The sequence below is a fragment of the Gouania willdenowi genome, chromosome 4 (assembly GCF_900634775.1).
Source record: "Gouania willdenowi chromosome 4, fGouWil2.1, whole genome shotgun sequence".
Taxonomy (NCBI): Eukaryota; Metazoa; Chordata; class Actinopteri; order Blenniiformes; family Gobiesocidae; genus Gouania; species Gouania willdenowi.
In genome coordinates, this window is record NC_041047.1 from 33951337 (window position 1) to 33958093 (window position 6757).

General features: G+C 39.6%; 1 protein-coding gene across 2 annotated transcripts in view; it reads right to left on the reverse strand.

Moving 5' to 3' along the window:
- The window catches only part of LOC114462598 (pre-B-cell leukemia transcription factor 1), a 229541-nt gene that overhangs the window by 13370 nt on the left and 209414 nt on the right, over nucleotides 1–6757 (reverse strand). The window lies entirely within an intron of this gene.

Consider the following 6757-nt stretch of genomic DNA (forward strand, 5'->3'; position numbering starts at 1 on the left):
GCTCTCGGTGCTGCTTCCGTTCCGGGTCCTTCTGGCCTGGGGTCCGGACCCTGCTGGCTCTGGGCCCTTTCCTCAGGGGGTTTGGTGCTTGGGTGTGGGTGGGTGGGAGGGGCTGGATGCTGGCGGGGGGCCTTGGAGTTGGGGGTTGGGGTTGGTTGGGGGATGCGCTGGGTGCTCGGCTGCTTGGGGCTTCCTCGGATGTGTGTGTGGGGGGGCGGTGGCTGCCTCTCGGCCTGGGATTTTGGGGGCATCTGGGGGTTGCTCGGCCGCAGGGGGGTGGCCTGGGGCTCCCTGGCCCCCGCTCTTTCTGCTGGCCTGGCTGCATCTGCGGGCCCAGGGCAGTTCCTGGGTTTGCAGTAGCGGTTTTTTTTGCACATATACTGGTATACGATGCACTGGCATGTCTTGGGATGTGGGATAAAACTCATACTACCACTCACTCATTCCCCCTGTTCACAGCCACCACCATTATAGCTAAGCTTCACACTTGTCACCATACTGGCTGGATTACACAACATAATAAGCACAATATATTCTACAACCTCACATCTCACCCTCACTGTAAAACAGTCTATTCTTCCCCACCTTTTCCATTTCCTACCTTTAGTCTCTCCTCCCTGCTCCATTTCCCCTCCCCTTCCCCCTCCCCCTCTACTTAGGTATAACACTGCTCTCCCTTTTTATATCCTCCCTATAATAAAAGATTTCTTATCCTTCCTTAGGGAGGGCTGGTGATGGTTACAATTAAGCAATAAAGTAAATCAATGTATTTTATTGCAATAACAAAATATGCATTGCTGTCTCATAATGATTGCACTTCCTGTGGTGTTGACCTTTGACAGCATGTGCAGACAAGTAAAAAAACAGAAAGCTAACACAAGAGGTAGGATACGATTAATAAGGGTTGTTTATTAAACTGACCATCAATTAGGTGTATTATGCCTCACAGAGACTTTGCCCAAAAATGAAGATTTTATTGCTCTTACTGAAGCCAGCCCTCCTAATTATGGTAATCACCATATTCCCCGTGAGAGTGGTTGGGGAGGGGAAGTGGCAGCAGTTTTTCACTCTAGCTTATCAGTTACCCCAAAAACCAAACTTATCCAAAATTCATTCGAAAGCCTCTCACTTGAAATTTGTAATCCCAAAAACAAGATTTAAAAACCCACTTTACTGGTTATAGTTTACCGTCCTCCTGGTCCATATTTAGAGTTTCTCTCTGAATTCTCTGACTTTCTCACTGATCTAGTGCTGAGCACTGATAAAGCTATCATAGTAGGTGACTTTAACATTCATGTTGATGATGAAAACAACAGCCTAAATAAATGATTTATCTCACTATTAGATTCAATCAGCTTTACACACAATGTAAACAAACCAACTCATTATCTTAATCATGTCCTGGACCTTTTTCTGACATGGTTTGGATATTGATCTCCTGACAATATATCCTCAAAATAATATTCTTTCAGATCACTTCCTGTCATCCTTAGAATTCAAAATATCAGCCTGATTAAACTCTGAGAGAAGAGTACACTATAGTAGATCACTGTCTGAGAAAGCTGTAGCTAGATTTAAAGATTTAGTTCCATCATTACTTACCTCTGATCCATATGATATCTCAACAGTGAGTAGCTATCAATGTCTAACGACAGAGAAAATAGATGATCTGATCAACAGTGTAATGTCACTGTACACAGCTCTGGATGCTGTTGCTCCGCTTAAAAAGGTCACTCCCTGGTATAAATCTGAATTGCGTCTTTCAAAACAGGCATCACAAAAATTAGAAAGGAAGTGCCTCTCCTCAAACATAGTAGAAGTAGGGCTGGGCGATATATCGAATATACTCGATATATCGCAGCTTGTAGTCTGTGCGGTGTTGAAAATGACCATACCGTTAAACTCGCGGACTTTTTTTTTTTTTTTTTTTTGATTTTTTTTTTTTTTTTTTTTGAAATGTCATCTTAATGACAACATGCACAAAAGGGCACTATTTGTTTTAAAATATTGTAGTGGCATTATGTACAAAAAGTGCACTTTAATTTTGTGTTTTGAAATGCCATGTGAGTTGCATCCTGCACTAATGTCTTGTTTTGAAATGTCTCTGTGACAATTTTGCACAGAACGTGCACTTTCTGTTGACAATTTTATGTTTGAGCCACTCACTGTTTAATAAATACAGTTATGTCAACTTTGACTTAGTTGTGATATCCCCTTTTTTGCATGAAAGTTTAAAATTGGCATATATTAATGCAGTATGATCAAGAATGTTTTAATGTAGACATATAGAATCATCATACTGGTGTGATTTTGTGCATCAAAGTGTTAATTCAAGGGTAATGCAAAATATTGAGATATATATCGTGTATCGTGACATGGCCTAAAAATATCGCGGTATTTATAAAAGGCCATATCGCCCAGCCCGATGTAGAAGTTCATACTGCTTGGAGAGAATGTTTTTTAGCGTATAAAAAAAAAGCTCTTTGCAAAACTAGAACCTCCTATTATTCAACTTTAATAGAGGAAAACAAAAAATATTCTCAGTTTCTATTCAACACTGTAGCCACGCCCACCAAAAGCCACAGCTCTGTTGAACCCTCTATTCCTGTCAACCTGAGCAGGGATGACTTCATCAACTTCTTTACTGATAAAATTCTAACAATTACAAACAAAGCTACTGTCCCCCCTGCAATATCCTCAACATGCAGCTTTTATTTACATAGTTTCACTCCAATTGGTCTATCTGAACTGACCTCAATAGTTAGTGCTTCTAAACCAACAACCTGTCTTTTAGATCCAATCCCAACTCCACTATTTAAAGATGTTCTCCACTAATCAGCACTAATATGATGAAGTGGATTAACACATCTATAGTAACAGGTTATGACCACAGGCCTTTAAAACCACTGTAATCAAACCTCTCCTTAAAAAACAACCATTGATCCATTTATAGACCAATATCTAATCTACCTTTTGTTTCCAAAATTATTGAAAAAGTCATCACAGGTCAACTATGTGATCACCTATAGGAACAATTTATAGAGAGCTTTCAGTCTGGCTTTAGAGCCAATCACAGCACAGAGACTGTCTTAGTAACAGTAACCAATGATCTCCTCTTAGCCTCAGACAGAGGGTGTGGTCTCAGTTCTGGTGATCTTAGATCTCAGTGCAGCCTTTGATACAGTGGATCATCAATCTACTGCTGCAGAGACTGGGATTAAAGAAACAGCGCTGGGTTGGTTTAAATCCTACCAATCAGACAGAACCACTTTGTTCATGTTAATAATCTGTCCTCAGCCAGAGTTAATCATGGAGTTCCACAAGGTTCAGTTCTAGGACCAATACTCTTTACATTATATAGCTTCCACTAGGTAACATTATCATGAGGGATGGGAATCGAAACCGGTTCTTTCTGAGAACTGGCTTCCAATAATCCAATATCGAGCAATAGTTGTTTGCTTGTATTTCAGTTCCACTTATCGGTTCCTCTTATGTTGCAAATACGTAACGATAAACTCCTCCAAGTCCTGTATGTTGTGTTTATGTAGCACCAAGTGAAGCCCCTCCCACCATATAGTTGTTTAATGTCCACCGCGGAGAATCCACCTCCTCCATGTAGTGGAATCCATGTTTTTTCTTTCTTATGATTTTTATATTTTTATAAGCCGCATTGATATGACTTTGTTGTAATTTGCGCTATACAAATAAAGTTGAATTGAATACTTCTATTCTCATTATACTCAGAGGTTCTATTTGAGCCAAGCTGTATATTTTCTATATTTCTGTGAGTCAGAAAAATGGAGGCAGAAACATTAATTTAAATGAGGTTCAAACCTCATTGGGGGGGGGGGGGGTTCCTATCATGCTGCTAAGCTTGTTTCTGCTGATTAATCCAGTCTGGGACACAAATCATGGTCTTCCTCACTCGACCTGATCCATGAGTGGTTCCACTCTAGCTTTTTATGTAAAGCCCTGCTCAGACCTGGGGGGTGTGGGGGTTAATGTGTCACAGCATCAGACATGTTTCACAGAACTCTTATTTTCACACATTCTCCAAATACTAGAATGTGGAATTAAAGTCTATTAGAGGAGAATGAGAATGCAAAATCTAGACACCACACTGTCACCTGTGGGGTCCCCCAGGGCTCCGTACTCGGTCCAACCCCCTCCATTATCTACATGCTCCCCCTGGGTCGTGTCATCAGCAGGCATGGAATTAATTTTCATTGCTATGCTGACGACACACAACTATATCTCAAAGTCACTCCCCCCTGCTCCCCCTCTGCCACGGTTGGAGGAGATAGGGGGCGTGGATGAGTCAAAACGTCCTGCAGCTAAATGGCTCGAAAACAGAAGCCATTCAAACTGGAAGCCCTCACCAACTCTGCTCCTCCCCAATCACCTGGACACATCATTCCTCTCTCTCCCTCTGTCACAAACCTGGGGGTTAAATGTAACCCCCATCTTTCCTTTGATAATCATGTCACCTCCATCTGCAACTTCATTTTTTTCACTGCCATAATATTTCCAAACTGTGCCCCTCCCTCTCCCTTCCTGCTGCAGAGAAGCTCGTCCACGCCTTTGTCTCCTCCAGGCTGGACTACTGTAACACACTCCTCATCAGGATCCCTGGCAGGAGCCTCCAAAAGCTCCAGTATGTTCAGAACAGAGCTGCCAGGGTCCTGATGAGGGTACGGAAACACGAGCTCATCACCCCCATCCTCCGTACACTGCACTGGCTCCCATTCAGTCCCACATAGAATATAAGATCCTCCTGCACTCCCATCACTGTCTGCACGGTGCAGCCCCCACTTACCTCACTGAACTGCTCACACCACACACGTCAACCAGGACCTGGTCAGGCCAACAGCACCGTCTGGTCACGCCCAGGAGAGGCTCTAAACAATGGGCGACAGGGCCTTTGAAGCCACTGACCCCTGCCTGTGGAACACCCTCCCAGACCACCTCAGGGCCCCACAAACGGTGGACATTTTTAAGAAAAAACTTCACCTTTTTACACAAGATTATTTTAGCAGTTAATGCCTCTTTTTAGTCGTGTCTTTTAATATATGTTGTTTTATTCCTGTAGTACTTTGAGGTTTGGTTTCAAATGTAAAGTGCATCACAAATACAATTTATTGTTATTATTAATTTTATTATTACCCTTGAATGAATAACCTTATTAAACGTAACCTTCCTCTTGTGTTAGCTTTCTGTTAGCATCTCTAATGCTAACGGGTCAGTTTGACCCATGTCTATAATCAGCTGTAAAATACACTAATAAATATGATCTATGACAGTTGTCTGCAACCTTTACTTTGAAAGGAGCCATTTTGACTAATCTCACCTGGATTAAAGGTCTTTACGGAGCCGAAAAAACACTTTCTCAATAAAGATAATATAGTGTGTAACATTTTACAGTTCAAATTATATGGAATAATTTTATGTAAACAATATTTTATCGAGTTAATATTTGAAGGGCTACAACACATGACCATGTCGGTCAACACATGCTAAGTGATCATTTCTTGCAACATCAGGCATGCATATATAAATTAGCTAAATTAAAAAAAAATCTTTCCCCACACAAATAAAATCTACATTTTCTCCTAGAATATTCTTTGAAGGATTTAAAACCTAAGGTTAGCCACAGGTGCAATTAAAGTTGAGAGATTACAGGTGACGTAGGAAGGTGGCAGAGTTATTGAACAATGTGATTTAGTTTTAGGTTAACAAATTGTTTCATCATAATTCTATTTGAAGTTAATGTAATTAAACATTAATACCCTCTGTAAGAAATAACAATTCATTGTTTTAATTTTTTTTTTTTTTTTTAAAAAGCTATAGGGAGCCATTGCAAATGAGTCAAAGAGCCACATGAGGCTCCAGAGCCGCAGGTTGCAGACCCCTGATCTATGATCTCATTTATTTCCCATCTATTGGTGACCTCGTTATGTTTCCTAATCAATGAATATATTGGTATTAATATTTATGGTGTGGGTGTCTGAGCCTCTTTTATGTTACTAAACCCATACATTTGTATATGTATATGTTTTGAAATGTTAACATTATCTTAGAGAAGTTTAATAATTATTAACTATGTATTTGTCAGACATAGAACTGTAACATGTTTCATTTTATTTAAACTGTAATTTTAATTGGATTTTTTAAGTTTTTGAAATGTTGAATGATAATTTGTTTATATAATTTTTGAGAAGTTAATACGTTTCTACCAAAAACGAGGCCTTATGCCATAGAAGATTCCAATAAATTCTGAATGGAAACCAGATATATTTTGGTTCTAGATCTTTATCTATCAACATTGATCAAAGCTAAAAAAAAAATGACTGATATTTATGAAGCTTGACTCACTTATATCTTTAATTATCACTGGGTTTAATCCACATCAGATCATGGTTGTAGGGTGTCCTTATATCTGGACATACTGTATGATTATTTATTGAACTATTTTAAACAAGTAAACAATAAGTATTCAGACAAAAACAACTACTGTATATAAACAACAGAATAAATCTAGCCCAACAAATACACAAACAGTTCAAATAAAATGCTTAAAGTTGAACAAAATCGTTTTCATACACATTCCCATGTCTCTGCTTTATTATTTCCTCTGATGGTGTGTGTGTTTTTCTTTCACACACACACACACACACACACACTTACTGGAGGTAGATTCATTTTTCTACACAATAAAGCGAGTCTGAAGTTAATTATAGTCAGTTGATTTTAAACAGTA